The 16947-nt window shown below is 39.5% G+C and overlaps 1 protein-coding gene and 1 non-coding gene across 12 annotated transcripts in view; both read right to left on the bottom strand.

Moving 5' to 3' along the window:
• Window positions 1-16947, bottom strand: part of DIS3L2 (DIS3 like 3'-5' exoribonuclease 2) — a 344026-nt gene that overhangs the window by 253878 nt on the left and 73201 nt on the right. The window lies entirely within an intron of this gene.
• Window positions 4042-4254, bottom strand: LOC113250941 (small nucleolar RNA U3). Its single transcript, XR_003314267.1, has one exon. It is a non-coding gene; the product is annotated as a small nucleolar RNA U3 (small nucleolar RNA).

The raw sequence follows: 16947 nt of genomic DNA, 5'->3' as shown, positions 1-16947 counted from the left end.
TGCTGAAAGAACAGAATTTCCTTTCAAATTAGAAAAATTTAAAGCACTCTGGCTTTTGCATTTGTTAAAGTAGTTTCCAAATGTTAAGATATTCCTTATGGTTCTAAACAAAGAAACAAAAACAGGTTTTGAAAATGAGACTTCCTGGATTCATTCAGGCTTAACAGATAATATAAACTTCCTGTATGTTCCATGAGGGCACCACACTGTCTGTCACATTCAGTGACATATTATTCCCTTATCTGGTGTACTGCAGATGTCCAAAATAATATTCGTTAAATAAATCACCACATCAATGAATTAAGAGAAAACTGACATATCAGTACCTTCCTGCTTTAATTTACTATAAAAAACACATTTTAAACTATTTTTTAAATAAATTAATAATAAAACTGACACAAATATATTTGCTAAGTTCCATACAGCCTTAACAGTAGTACCTTGAAAGACAGAAGTATGAACAAAAATCCAAATTCAAGAATTTTATGTTTTAGGGACTGACTTTTCCTCTGTTGTCAGACATTGCCCCCTCACATGAATTAAATCAATATGCTCTGGCCTGTTTATCAACGAGTATGTGAACAATGAAAAATAAATACTACAGTTCAGTCCATCTTGCAAAGTAATCTACATAAGGCCCTAGAAGAGTGCCTCTCATACAACAGGTACTCAATAAATGCTAGTTGCCATTTTTAACATCAAATAGTAGGAGGCATTCATAAGAAGCAACACAAAGAATACACAGAAGAAAACACCAAACAGCACTGGAATGTGAACAGAGACAGTAATAAAGGGCTCTGTATTATGGATGAGAAACATCTGACGGTTTTTCAATTAAGTAAAACAGAAACCTTGCGTAACAATTCTGGAGATACAACGGAAAGGCCTCCCAGTGGCAACAACCTGTGTAGAAGAGAGAAAAAGAGATACAAGCAAAGAACTACAAGCAAAGGAAACCATGTGTGTGAAAAGAAAATGCAGACACACAGCTGTACCGTGCCTATTCAAAGACCTCCCTTCTGCAGTGCCTGAGCGAAGGGTACACTGAAGGTTGCCCAAGAGGGCAAAGGGCAGGTCATACAAGGCCTTTATGTCACATGAAGAAATACGAATGGTAACAAAGAGCTAAAAGACTCTCGTCTAAGCTAATATTAACTGAAAAATAGGTGAGCGACAGCATCTAGGGCCTCTAGGAAAAAACAGAGTATCCTGGAACAATCAAAATCTACAAACATACTTATTTAACTCTCTAAACCAAAGAAAATTAAGATGGAAACAAATAAAAAACCATCTATAAATATTAATGAAGAAACATTACAGAAGACATTTATAATCAACACAGTCCATCTTTGATATTCGGTGGGGAGGGATTATATCCAGTTCCCATGTGCAAATATCCAGCAAACCTGACTTGATCCAATGCTATATTTTCTCTTCCAATTAAAGTTAGTTCTTAAGAAAACAAATTTTTGCTTTGAAAGACCACTAAATTTAGTAAATTCACCCCATGCTTTTTAGTCATAAAATTTTACATCAAAAGATCATTTTTCTGGGGCGCCTGGGTAGCGCAGTCGTTAAAGCGTCTCCCTTCGGCTCAGGGCGTGATCCCAGCGTACCGGGATCGAGTCCCACATCAGGCTCCTCCGCTATGAGCCTGCTTCTTCCTCTCCCATTCCCCCTGCTGTGTTCCCTCTCTCGCTGGCTGTCTCTATCTCTGTCAAATAAATAAATAAAATCTTTAAAAAAAAAAAAAAAAAGATCATTTTTCTTACGTTGTCTGGAAACGATGAAATTGTTCAACAAGTATTTATTCCTCAACTACTGTATGTTAGTTACGGCCGCTAGATGCAAGGACAAGAAACTGAAAGAATGAAACTCACATTTTAAAAGCACCTATTTGCGAGACACTATTTTGGGTGATTGCAGCTCCTTAATCCTTACCAAAAAACTTACTTTCATTTATACATGAAGCCTCTGAACCTCAGGGCCAGTAAGTAAAAGGTCTAGAATGTAGACCCTAATCTGACTTGAACAGACCATGTTCTTTCTCAAATGCCATGAACATAAACATAAATAAAACACAACTCTTGCCCTCACCGGCTTAAACCTGGGAGGAATACATGCTTACAGTCCCTTTGCCTGAAATATTCTCCACTCCCCTGAATTTTCATTTGGCAAACTCTTCTTTCAAACTGAAATTCAAATGTCATCTAATTTAAGAAATTTTCATCAGTTCCCTCAGGCAGAGCTGTCTTCACCCCTCCTCTGAGCTCTGGCATCTGTCTTCAAATCTCTGTAAGGAATATATCAGATAGCACCATGGCTGCTCTGTTTACATATCTGATCTTGGGCAAATTGTGTTCATCTTTGCTCCCCTGGGACCCAGGCCAGTGCCAGGCACAAAGTGGCCAATGAAAAAATGTTGGGTAAATGAACAGATGGTGGAAATCACCCAAATAGAAATGCCAGTTTAAACTCTGAATGTACATACAGGTCTCTGTGGAAAAGTATATAAAGAAAGAAAAGACGGCTCAGGGCAGGAGATTGGGAAAGGTCTACAAGGTGGAGGAAAGAGAGATATCAACTAAGAAAAAACAAACCAAGGAGAGAAACAGAAGTGGGCCACAGATCTAACAGGGCATTATTACAAAGAGGATGGTCTTAAATCATTGTAGAAGCTCAAGGAAAATGAAAACTAAGAAAGTGACCAATGAAATGGATAGGAAATCAGTGATGACCATGAAAAGAACAACTTTAGTAGAATGGTAGGTTAGAAACCAAACTTCAGAATCTAGACCACTGTCAAAAAAGAAGCAGTGGGTCCAAAACACCTGGCTATAAAGAAAGAGGAAAAGAAACAGAAGCACAAAAGAAAATGTGCACAAAACAAGGATCTTTAAACTCAGAGACATACACCCCTGGCCCTGACTTCGAAGTACAGAATCAGCCTTATGCCTCTGTATCTACCAGAAAAGTGAAATCAGGTCCAACTCAAAGTGCCAAACACAGAAAGAACACACTTAGGAGAAATAGCTAACATTGAAGATGATTAAACCAATGTTCAAAGTACCAACAAGGGGAATGAAGCATGAGAGACTATGGACTCTGAGAAACAAACTGAGGGCTTCGGGGGGGGGGGGGGGAATGGGATAGGCTGGTGATGGGTAGTAAGGAGGGCACGTATTGCATGGTGCACTGGGTGTTATACGCAACTAATGAATTATCGAACTTTACATCAGAATCGGGGATGTGCTGTATGGTGACTAACATAATAAAAAAATATTATTAAAAAAATTAAAAATTAATAAAATAAAATAAAATAAAATAAAAAACAAAGTACCAACAAGGTCAAAGGATGGATGGAAAACAAAAGGCAAAAATTAAGTAAATGCAAAGTCTTTTATTGAGTGTGGTTTTAATTATTTAACTAAAGGATGGGCATGACCTGGCAGTACACAGATACCATTTGAAAAAGTTTTCTCATCTTTTGATGTAGTAAACTGCACTCAGAGAATTTAAGGAAACAATCTTAAAAAATAAAAGTTATGTATTTAAAGGTGTTCTCCACAATATTATTTAAATAACCAAAAAACTATAAACAACTAAAATATCCTATAACATAGGAAAGTTATTAAAAATAAAAAACATACACTCAGTTAAATATTTTGCAGTACTTAGAAGTGATGATTTACTTAAACACTTTCTGAGTGTATTAATTTGTGTCTAAAAATCTTAATAATAAACTAAGACAATGTTTACAGTAAATAAAAGCTCACAGTACTAAACCACATACACATAATATGAATGTTGTATACTCATTGTATAAAGGCATTTTGAAAAGCAGGTAACAATGACACAAAATGCTAAGAGGAAACAGTACTTCTGTTAGGTAATGAAGGGAATGTACTTCCCACACTGCATTCAGTAATATACTATCTCAAAACAACAATAACAGTAATAAACACCCTTCTTCAGCAACAGCAACAAAAACAACCTGGGCATATCCAACTCAGTAAGTATACACAACATTTTTTCTTTTTTTCCACTCAGACGGCATCCCCTACCTCTCACTCTCCCAAAGGAAGAGAAGAACGATCATCAGTAACAAGGGCAGCTACAGAAGCAACTCCCATAGCCGGCTTTATACTCAGGAGCGGACGCTGCACCTAATCCTCGTGGTTTCAGATATTCTTCATGTTCAGAGAAACTTCTCCAGTAGTGAGCTACAGAAATGATCTCTGAAAACATAGTCTTCCCACACACAACATTTTTTAAAAGGGAACTTTTGATGCTCCAGAAGTAACTCACAAAATAAAGAGTCATCAATTCACAGGCTAGATGACAGAGGGGTACCATTTTGAAATGCCCCAGAACAATGACCTGTGTGTGAAAAGGAACGGGAGCAACACGATTCATACACTGCTCATACAACGACTAAATACCGAAGAACACAGGTCATTTCTGGGCCAAAATTGTGTATATATTCACAAGACTAACTCCTTTTAAGTCAGAAAAGTTTAGAGACAGTATATTTTAGTGATCTACCTTACAAAAATTAAGTTTTACTAAACATGGAATCTCCATATGACCCAATAATTTTACTCCTAGGTATATAACCAAGAGAACTGAAAACATGGGTTCACACAAAAACTTGTTCATGAATGTTCATGGCAGCATTATCCATAATAGCCAAAATGTGTAAGCAACCAAATGTCCGTCAACTGATGAAAAGATAAAATGTGATACCTTTGTACAGTGGTATATTACTTAGTTATAAAAAAGGGATGAAGAATTGATAAATGCTATAATACGGGTGAATCTTGAAAACATGCTAAGAACCCAAACACATGGGGCGCCTGGGTGGCACAGCGGTTAAGCGTCTGCCGTCGGCTCAGGGCGTGATCCCGGCGTTATGGGATCGAGCCCCACATCAGGCTCCTCCGCTATGAGCCTGCTTCTTCCTCTCCCACTCCCCCTGCTGTGTTCCCTCTCTCGCTGGCTGTCTCTATCTCTGTCGAATAAATAAATAAAATAAAATCTTAAAAAAAAAAAAAAAGAACCCAAACACAAAAGGGGAAGTTTTGTATGATTCCATTTATATGAACTGTTCAGAATAACCTATAGAGACAGAAAGAAGGTGGTTGCCAGAGTCTGGATGGGAGGGGGAATAGGGAGCAAATGTTTAATGAGGACAAGGTTTCTTTAGGGGATGATGAAAATGTTCTGGAATCAGATAGTGGTGATGGTTATATAATATTGCGACTATATTAAAATCACTGGATTGCACTCTTTAAAATGATTTTTAAAAACAAAATGATTAAAATATGAAATTCATCTCAATAAAATCATTAATTTAATCATTTATGGCATAATCTAACCTTCTCTGACCGAAGTAAATGTCAGAATGAAAAGATAATTCTAATTAAATGACAAATAATAAATCATTTTTATAATATGGGTACCCTATTTATTAAAGAACAATATATCCTTTTGATAAAACCCAAATATAGACATTTAAACAGTTTCAGACTGCTTTTGTTTAGATTTGCTTCTTCTAGTTCTTTATTCTTCCAGCTATGTTCTTCTTTTTCTTTAAAATCTCATCTAATGCGGGGGCACTTGGGTGGCTCAGTAGGTTAAGCATCTGCCTTTGACTCAGGTCATGATCCCAGGGTCCTGGGACTGAGCCCCAAAGGGCTCCCTGCTCAGCAGGGAGTCTGCTTCTCCCTCTGCTCCTCCCCATGCTTGTGCACTCTCGTGCGCCCTCTCTCTAATAAATAAAATCTTTAAAAAATAAATAAATAAAATTTCATCCGATGCAACAACATATGACACTATAACAGCACAGGGGAAAAGGAAAAATAATAATGCTCACATTATTAGCTTTTTCATACTGTGGATTGTTTCAAAATACAATATTCTGAACACTGAAATAACTTTTCAACATCCTAGAAGTTTACTTTTCAAAAAGACTATTACATGTTGCAAACTACCAAAAGCAGGCCTCAAACAGTGGTTTAGGAAAAAAGAAATAGAAACCCTACCTCGCAACACACATGCATTAAACACAGTGTAAGAGGTAATTCTTCAGGAAAAAAAAATTAATGAAACTGGGACTAATAAAATGACAGGATTATCTGAACTTAACATAACATGAACAACTAATGATATGGATTGAAATCTTTTTTCAATAACCTAATTAGAAAGTTTTTTCCAACTATACCTATAAGAATAACCTCTCAGTCCTTCATTTTGCTATAACAAAATGGAGAAGGGAAGTGTGTGTGTGTGCGTGTGTGTGTGTGTGTGTGTGTGTGTTTGGTAGGGGGGAAGGTGACCAGAGTCTAATTCTGCTAAAATAAGGAAATCATCACTCACGCACTCATGACTCTCCCCCAGGACTAGCTATAACAGAGTAATGTCATATATATGCTCCTTTCTCTCTAGTGCCGAAGTAGTTTTTATTTTAAAAGAAAGAAGAGTTAATTATTTAATTATCCACCATCAGTGCTTCTCAAAATTTAACCTTCATGCAAATCACTTGGGGATCTTGTGAAAAAACAGATTCTTCACACTGGTGGTTGCCAGAGGAAAGGTGGGTGAAAGGATGGATGAAACAGATAAAGAGGATTAAGAGTACAGTTATCTGGATGAGCACTGAGAAATGTACAGAATCTCTGAATCATTATATTGTACACCTGAAACTAATACAACACTGTATGTTAATTATATTTGGGTTAAAAAAAGAAAGAACAGGGGGGAAAAAAGCAGGTTGTTATTCAGTGGGTCTCGGAGTACAGCCTGAGACTCCTGCAGTGCTGCTGGTACACAGAACACACTTTGAGTTGCAAGGATCCAGAAGGAATACCACGTCGAACACCAAGAATGTACTGGAGAGGACAGGCAGAAGGCCCAAAGGCAATATACCCAGGCTGCAAGGCTCAAGCTCCTCACTGTCAAAAGCCACCTAGATCTGATCCCAAAGGATCTGAGACTATGGTTTTTACTGACTGGAGATACTCCATCAATAGGGCCCTATAAACAATGAGACCTCACTCCGCCCATGGTTCCAGAAAAACAAATGACCATGCACCAAGGATTCCAACAGTTTCCAGGTTCATTCTAGCTTCATCCAACAAGATCTGGGTCTTCAATTCCACAACTGGTCTCTGCCAGCACGAAATGAGCAGGAGCCTCTGACGAGGTTAACAAGGACTTATCTCCAGCCATTCCCCTTCTCCTCACAGCCTCCACTTCCACTCTAATAAACAACTTTCAGATTCAGAGCAGGCCAGGCTTTCCTATCCATCAAGCCGTCTAGCTCAAACTCACTTTACATTCAGACTTCACTTCCTCCAAAAATGTATTTCCAAAAAGCATTCTGTGACCCTTGGCAGGTTGGCAGGATGTCCCTACTGTGCACTTGCACAGCACTCCGGGACTTGACCACTGCACTCACCACTCTGCATTGCTCCGCTCAGCTGACAGTCTCAGCCTGGGTTCCTGCAGAAAATCAAGCCCTTACACACTAAGGCACCCATTATACATAATGAATAAACTTTGCTACTTTGCATCTAGAATGGCACTATTTAAGTACCGCCTTTGGAAGAACTGACAAAATAGTCACTCAAGTCATTTTCTACATTCTGTGGTTTAGAACCAGATCCTGCCTATCTTATTTCATACCATGTTCCTAAGGTTCGTAGCAAGCACTCAACAACACCTTGTTGGAGGAGTTGCACGAGTGAAGGAGCCCGCCCTTGCTGACTGACCATATTCTAAACCTTTTCCCTCAATCATTCATTCTGTGTTCCAACCTGTCAGAAACCTCCTTGGTTCCTGACCATCAACTCACTTCCCGTTTAGAGCCCTACCCTCATTCCTTTGAACTAATCTTTGTCACTTGCCTCGAGCACTGACCTTTATCTGACCTACTAATGCCCTCCTCTACTACATCCTGTACCCTGGATAATTTTTCCAGTGACACAAATGGGCCTGCTTTGACACTAAAAAGGACTGAGTGGAGAACCACTTATCTTCTCTTTGATCACTGCAAGTGCCAACTCCATGCTACCCACTGCCCAAGTAAATGGCAAAAAGGGCCTGAACCATAAAGGTAGAGCCCGGGGATACTGGATGAGAAAAATGAATGAAGCAGCAGTAAGGACAGAGAGCCATGTCACCAAGTTAAGGTGGACAGTGTGCTCTCCACTCAATTTCCAAGAATATTACTTGGAATACCTTACTTGCAGATTACCTTAATCCGCAAGATCGATTTCCAGCTTGATCAAAAAGGAACTGTAACTATGGCAAACACATATAGACCTCTTAATAGCAAACAGCATTCACACATATTATTAAAGAGGATAACTCTAAAAAAAAAAAAAAAAAACACAGAATCCAGTCAAATAACTTCCCAGAACCCACAGAGATAAAGACTCTTTACAATTTTCTCATTCAAGGGGCGCCTGGGTGGTGCAGTCTTTAAGCGTCTGCCTTCGGCTCAGGGCGTGATCCCAGAGTTCTGGGATCAAGCCCCACATCAGGCTCCTCCGCTGGGAGCCTGCTTCTTCCTCTCCCACTCCCCCTGCTTGTGTTCCCTCTCTCGCTGGCTGTCTCCCTCTGTCAAATAAATAAATAAAATCTTAAAAAAAAAAAAAAGAATTTTCTCATTCAAAAACAAAAGACTCAAGAACTAAAAGCTTGAATTACTGAGATGGAGTCAAAATAGGAAGACAGCCGTTAGGATGAGAGCGGAGGGCCTGCATTGAGGCGCCCATGGTGTCTGCCAGGGCAAGGGGGAGTGAGGGCCTTCATGGCGTCTAACCACGCCTCTAGAACAGGGGTCCACAAACTACTGCCCACGGGCCATTTTTGTAAATGGAGTTTCACTGGTACATAGATGTTTTTATGCTCTGGAGGCAGAGCTGAGAAGTTGCAACAGAAACAAATGGTCAGCAAAGCCTAAAACATTTACTATCTGGCTTTTATAGAAGTTTGCCGACTCTGGCTCTAGGACATGCTACCAAAAAAAAAAATCACCATCAGGACATCTCCCTTCTCCCTGCCTAGTGTCCCCAGTGCACTGTGTTCCTAAAACCTGATCTGGTTTTCAACGGAGCAGGTCCCTGTTTGCACCCTCAGTTCTGTGCGCTGCTTTCTCACTTCACCCTCTTACCAACCAGACCCACCTTCTTCCAGCATTCAGTCTAGTTCATTCTCAGTAACCTGTTCTCAGATGCTAACTTTTGATCTGTATTGTGATTTTACTAATTAAATTTTACGTAATCTGATGTATTTCAGAGGTCTCTCACAAAGATAGACTGTGTAAGCAAGAAACTCCACCAGGGGCTCCACCTCTGGGAAACCCAACCTGAGATACTATATTTAAGTCAAGTTTCTCTCACATCAAAACAACTGTAACTGTCATCTCTGGGTCTTTTATTTTTTCTAAGTAGGCTCTACACCCAATACAGGGCTTGAACTCATGACCCCTGAGATCAAGACCTGAGATCAACAGCCAGATGCTGAACCAACTGAGCCACCCAGGCACCCCTGGGTCTTTTATTCTTGAATCACTACCCATTCTTAACCTCCTTCAAGCTCCCCAATGCCTGTATGATAACGGCTGAACTTCTTTACTAGCATGAAGACATTTCAGGACGTGAGCCCCCCACCCACCTATCCACCATCTACCAGACTGGCCTGATCTCCCGCAACATTAAATCCTACCTTACATTTTAAGCTCCAAAACACTAAAATATCTGTAGTTTTCCAAATCTGCCATGTCCCTCTCCCTAGCTGCCTAAATTTACAATAGAGTTATGTATATGCCCTAAATCATTACTAGTTTCTATAAAACATGGGATAAGATATACCTATTGAAATTTTTAAAATAAAAACTGAAAAATTTAACAATAGCAGTAGCAAGCAATATCACAATACTACTAGTAATGACAATTTATAAATACTACCAAGTGCCAGTACATTTCTGTAAAACCTAACTTCCTCGCCTTTCACATACAAAAACTGTACCATTAACTTAATTCAAAGATCAACAAATTTACTTTGTATCACATATTGTACTTTCAAGCAAGAATTATATAACTAAAGGTGATCTTAAGGGCCATCTAGATCTTCTAGGTATTTCTGAATTCTTTTTTCATTAGTGGGAATGAATTTGTAGTAAATGATACAAAAGCTGTAGCCTGATGTCCCTAATGACCAGTGGCATATACTCATCAGAAGGCTAGTCAAGAATGCCATGCATGATCAATCTAATTAATGCAGTGGGAGAGTCATTAGGGCAGTTCACCAGATGTATCCTGCTATCCCTACTTACAGACACTTGGTAGGATGATACTTCTTGGCTCTCTTGTGGTTGAGGAGGGCCAGGTGAATCATTCTGGCCAATGAGCTGTAAGTAGAACTGATGGAGTCATTTCTGGGCAAAGACATTTTAGATGTCCAGGGCTCTGTTTCCTTCTGCCACAGAAAAGAGGAACACTCCTCATGGCAGTTATTCCATTCAGCCTGGACTCTGGGGTGAAGATAATACAAAGTGAGCCTAGGTGATCTTGATGCACAAAGAGCATAAGTAAAAATATACAGTGTTGTTCCATAGTATAACCTTAGCTACTAAACAACTTTCTGGCAATTTAGATACTTCAAAGGAATGCATAGTGACACACCAACATTTTACATCAACATTTTACGTCTGCTGTAAATAAATGTTATCAGTGGTAAACTCAAGAGCTGGGAATAGTAAATTTGAGTCATTCCATGCTCTTAGCTAAACTAAGGGAAGAATAATAGTAATATCTGACATTTCTTAAATGCTTACAATGTGCCAGCATTGCTGTAAGTACTTTATCTACCTTAATTCATTCCATACGATGAATGTGAATTTCTCGAAAACATCTTCATGGAGTTCGGAGGACCGAATTAGTTTTCTAGCAAATAATCCTGAAATATTAATTGGGAGTTTCCCAGCACAAATAAGCTACTCTATCCTTAAATGATACATTCCTTATTTCAGACATTTCAATTTGAATTATGGAGATCTGAAGGCATGTTTAGAGCAGGCAAGAACCTGAAATATTTGATCCCAGAGCTGGCAATAATGAAGAAGAAAAGATGATTGTTAAAAATAGGCTTGTGTATATAACAATTTGGGGAAAATCTGATCATGGTAGTAGATATACCTTACCTACCATATTGCTGTGGGTGGAGGCTCCAAAGACCTTGCCTTCCATCATTAAGTACCTTCCAAGTCTTTTTCAGGCCTGCCATACAGCCAAGAAACCAAACAGTTCTAAGAAATCCTAATTCCACTGGAATTGAGAACAATCCAAAATGATAGTGGTTATATAAGAGATTGGATTAAATATAATCTAGTATGATGGGTGCATATTTAAAGAAGAACTTGGAAGACAAACTTTAAAACAATCACTTGAAGGAAAAGCTAGTTGTCAAAGGAAACAATTTACTGTATGAGACCAATTTCATGTGACCATAAGAAAGTTTGGAACAGCCATTGAAAATTGGGGATTAAATGTGCACTTTGATTTTTTTTTGTTTGTTTAATTTAGAACAAGAGTAGTAACTCCTATCAACACTTCCTTTATTCTTTCAAACTCGTTATTTCTTTCTGTGCCAATCTCTTCTAAAATACCCATCCATACTTCAATTATTCTTCTGCTTAAGTATAAGTCTGCATAAAAATAAGTTTTCTTAGTGACTATAACAGACATGTTAGGAAATACAGAATAATTATCCCCACTTCTCCACCCTCCTTAATTCATGTATAGACTTTGCTCTGTCGTAAATTAAGTGAAATAATCCTGTCCCAAGAGGAAATTAGACTATGCTAACAAAGTGCTTAATTGATTTATTCCGACTGTATCCTCTCAGTCTGATGGAAGTGCTCAAAAGATACCTGGGTGATGAATGAATAGCATTATAGGTTTCTAGCAGGTATCAATATATCACATCAACTCCAGCCTCTCTTACTATAGTTTTAAGTATGTAGACAAAAAAAATATATAGAAGCTAATGTTCAACGAGCAGGAATTTCACTTCAAATCCACCCCTGGCTCTTCAGCTAGTCAGATCTGTTTTCACACTGTGGAACAGTCTAAATGAGTCTCATTTTAATACGTTCTTGTCCTCCTCCCTTACTCTGATTTTCTCTGGGTCACTCACTATGGCTGTATCAACTTAGCTGCTCACCCTAGTTCCCAAGCAAGGTAGGCAACATTTAAACAGCTTTGGCTCCTCCTATAGGAGGCCTTAGCTTTTAACCCACCTCTTAGATCCAAGATACCAGAACTTAGTTCTGGGCTCCCAAATCTCCTTTGGTACAACCAAAAATGGCCCAGAATTCTGGCTCTCGGGGTTGGTCTTCTGCTTGGTTCTTGCTCCCAGTACTGCTCTAGCCAATTCTCCTAGCCTGGCAATCAAATGTCATCCTCAACTCCCAGCCCAGTGGCTGCCTCTACCAGTCTGTTTGTAGTAAGAGAGCCCCATACCTCTGAAATCAGACCCTTGTCCCAAAGCCCCAGAAGGACCCACCTCTTATATGACAACTGCCTACTTGCCTTCTGAATACCTGTGCCACATACGCCATGAATTTGTGATCTACTGCTGGGTCAGGATGATAGCTGGGTCTGTAACCCCTTGTTCAGCAGGCTGTAGCTCTTGATTTAACTTTATATTTGGGTCAGCTCTCTCAGTATCTGATGCACTACCTAGAACAGATGTCTGGTAAGGTTACAACACATTCCCAACACCTGCCTTCATAATGCCCCAAGAAGCTATCATACTTGTCTAGTCTTAAGACAAAACCACTAGAATTCTAATTAATTTTTCCTAACTTGTCTATTTTCTAAAAATTAATACTAGGCTTCTGGTCATTTCAAATGATACAATCATTCTTTTGACCCATGATGGCAACTTAAGATACTACTTAATGCTAAGGCATAATTATGATTTCCTGGATTTATGCTGATTTTTATGATTCTTGACAATATCTATCTATAGATCTAATAACTCTCTTCTTTAGCATTCTGAAATAACAAAAAGCAATGAGATCATGAAATAAGAAGATGTGAATCTGAATCCAACTCTATCATTCCCTGGTTATATACTCCCTAAATAAGTAAAATGTATAAGCTAAGACTTGGGTCTCTCACTTACAAAATTGGGATGGAGACAACAGCAGACTAAAGAATGGTGTGAAGCACTAAATACAGTTCCTGGTATACAGAAAGCGCTAAAAAGTTAGCAATCATCCAGCATCCACAGGGTTTATATATGCATATTTGTGATGTACTATACTGGAGTATTAAAAGAAGGAAAATCATAGGATAAACTTAGTATAGTTAACAACAACAAAAAAAAAAGATGAAGGACAAGGTTGTTTAATGATTATGGATGAACTTGATGGGACAAGGAAAGGAAAGAGGAAAGAAGGAAGGAAGGAAAGGAAAGAGAATGCAAGAGGCAGGACGAAGATCAGATAAATCGCAAGAGGAGGAGCATTTACAGAGGAAAGCAGTATCTGTGGGCTTCTGCCAAAGGGGCCAAGGCTGTTGGTCTCCCTGGAGGGCAGGAGCTTGAGAACTGCTCTTCTTCCCCAGTGTCCGGGGTCGCTGGGAGAGGGGCCGCTGCCCTCAGCCAATGGCACGGCGGGGAGAGCCTTATTCCACATATTCGTCCCTGAAAGTGGAAATGCTCACAATCCTCTCTTACCAAACTGTTCTCAACCCAAGGCATACTTATCTTAAAACAAAACCAAACCTCTCTTCTCCATTCCCATCCTTCAAACCTCACTGCAAATGTAACCTCCTCTAGGAAACATTCCCCAGTTCTCTCACAGTGTGATGCTCCCATAACAACATGGATTGCTCTTGCTATTTTGCAAGCTGTACTCCAGTTGTTCCCATCCCCATCCCAGCCAGCCAACAAGCTCCTTAACAGCAAAGCCTGTGACCTTTCCAGATAGTACCTCCAGCTTCAAGTACAGGACAGGGTGGGAGGAGGATGAGAAGCCACCAGGTACCCTGCACAGTTCTAGGCAGAATCATCAGGATCCGGGAAACAGCTCCTTACCATAAGAAGGACATGTCTCCCCCACTTTGAAAACCTGAGGAAAACCACAGACCCTCAGCCTAGAAAAACACGTGCACCCACACACAGAGAGAGAAAGAGAGACAAGGGGAAAAAAAAAAATCCCACAAGATCCATAAACTAAAAGTCATGAGATCTGGATTCCACTCCCTGGTCCTGCCAAAAGCTCCAAGCTCTCAAACAAATCACCTAATGTCCCAACTGGCAAAGTGAAGAAACTATCTTTTGCCTCTCAACTATCCTTCATTAGACATCTGTAATAAAAATTATATACATATACTACAAACGTGGAAGAATTCTAAAATTAAAATTGTTATGTAAGAGCAAATTATTGTTTATGACTGCCTCACAGCTTGGTTCTTTAACAGCTATCTATTTTGCCAAAAAAACATGCTGTGAAAGAAATTGACTATTTACTACTCCAGCTAAAAGAATTGTTGTTTTTTCTAAAACCCCAAAGGCCCTGTAGTTTACATACCCAAGAGGGGTGAGCACAACAAGCATAAAGAAGCAAAGATGAATAATCCAATTAATTCACATTTGCTCACACCATTGACTACAGATTCCTCTGATAACAATATGCTTTTGTACTAACAAACCTGTAATACAATTGGCCAGTATGCTTTGAGATGTTTATATTCTACATGTCAGGGATGCTTGAGGACAGTCTGAATATTCTCTTCTCTCTAGTTTGACCCTGTCACCAACAACTGTCACAGGTGGGCTACAGCCAACAAGGCTCCCCGCTTCAGAATGGGAAGCTGTGAAATACTCTTAACTAATGAGGCCTGGGAGACATACCTAGTGGGGTTACTAACATAAAAAGCAATTGTCAGGCAGCCACTGTGAAGACCCTTAGGAGCTCCACAGAAAAAGAACAAGCAAGGAACCCTGGGCCTCTACATTCTAAATCTTCTGAAAGCTAAAGAGGGTTTCATTCCCCCTCATCAACTACCAGCAGCTCAAAGGGTCCTCCTGGCCAGTCTAAGCCTCTCTCTGTACTCACACCAATCCCTGCTCAAGAGGATGTTATCAATAAAGAGAGGGCTCAGGATCCAGTAGATCAAGAAATGCCTTCCTAGATTTGAGCAGATCACACAGATTATGAATGCCTGAGTTTGACACCCATTTCACTGGACCTCTGCCCCTCTACACCCTCAGAATGCATCAGCCTTTTCTCTAAACCAGGCACAGCTGAAATTTTTGCTTTGTTTTGTTTTACAAAAGTTATCTTTTTAACGTTTGCAATATGTGACATCCCCTATTTCATTCCTGATATTGGTGACTTGTGCCTTTTAAAATTTGTGTCAGTTGTACTAGAGGTTTATCGATTTATTGATTTGACCATAGAACCAACATTTTCTTTTCTGTTTTCAATTTCATTGATTACTGCTTTAGACACAGATGAAATTTAACCGCCATGATTCATACCCCCTGATGCAAGGACACGGTCTTTATGCGGTCTCCTCAGCTGACCTCTAAATCCTCATTCACTCAAGAACTCAATCAATCCTCAGCCTTTTTTCCTGCAGCTACACTCTCTAGGTGATCTCATCCACTAGCAGGACTTTAACACAACAAATATGCTGATGACTCCCAAATTCACATCTCTAGCTTCAATCTTTCCTTGGAGCTGCAGGTTCATTTGTCCAAACATCTTGTTTTGTTTGTTTCTTCATTTTCAGTCATTTTTATGGCTTTATTGACATACAATAAAGCGCATACATTTAAAGTGCACAAACTGGGGGCGCCTGGGTGGCACAGCGGTTGAGCGTCTGCCTTCGGCTCAGGGTGTGATCCCGGCGTTATGGGATCGAGCCCCACATCGGGCTCCTCCGCTGTGAGCCTGCTTCTTCCTCTCCCACTCCCCCTGCTTGTGTTCCCTCTCTCGCTGGCTGTCTCTATCTCTGTCGAATAAACAAATAAAATCTTTAAAAAAAATAAAATAAAGTGCACAAACTGGTCTTGACTTATGCACACGATTCTGAAACTATCCCTTCAAGATAACGAACAGGCCCATCACCCTCAAAGCTGCCTTGGGGCCCCTTGGTAATCCATCTTTCCTACTCCTGCCTCAGGCGGACCAATGATCTGCCATTTGTCCATACAAATTAGTTTGCATTTGCTAGAGTTTTATATAAATGGACTTATACAGAGTGTATTCTATTTTGCTTAGCTTCTTCCATCCATCATAATTTATTTTGAGATTCATCCATGTTGTTGCATGTATCAACTTTTTCAACTGCTGAGTTGTATCTGTTGAATGGGTATAGCAAAATTGGTTTTCATGCTGATGGACATTTGAGCTATTTCCAGTTTGGGGCTATTCAAAAAAAAGGGGCTATGAATACATACACAAGTCTTTATGCAGACCAACGCCTTCATTTCCCTAAGGTAAATATCCAGGAATGGAACGGCTGGATCACGGCAGGGAAACACTTAACTTTTTAAGAAACTGCCAAACTGTGTTCCAAAGCAACTCTACCATTTATAGTCCCACCAGCAGCGGATGAGGGTTCCAGTTGCTCCATATCCTTCCCAACAATGGTTTTGGTCAATCTTTTTAATGTTTGTCATTCTAGCAGTTTTATAGTTCTATCTTGTATTTTCTTAATGACTGACTATGTCAAGCATCTTTTCCTATGCTTATCTGCTATCCATATATCTTATTTAGTGAAGTATCTCTTCAAATCTTTAATATGGTTTTTAAATAGTCGTCTGTTACTGACTTACAAGAGTTCTTTACAAAGTCTAGATAAAAATCTTTGGTCAGATAAATGTTTTGCAAATATTTTCTCCTAGTCTCTGGCTTGCCTT

This window comes from Ursus arctos, unplaced genomic scaffold (genome assembly GCF_023065955.2).
Source record: "Ursus arctos isolate Adak ecotype North America unplaced genomic scaffold, UrsArc2.0 scaffold_1, whole genome shotgun sequence".
NCBI classification, from domain to species: Eukaryota; Metazoa; Chordata; class Mammalia; order Carnivora; family Ursidae; genus Ursus; species Ursus arctos.
Note: the sequence above shows the minus strand (reverse complement) of the source record. Positions and strands in the feature narration are given on the sequence as shown.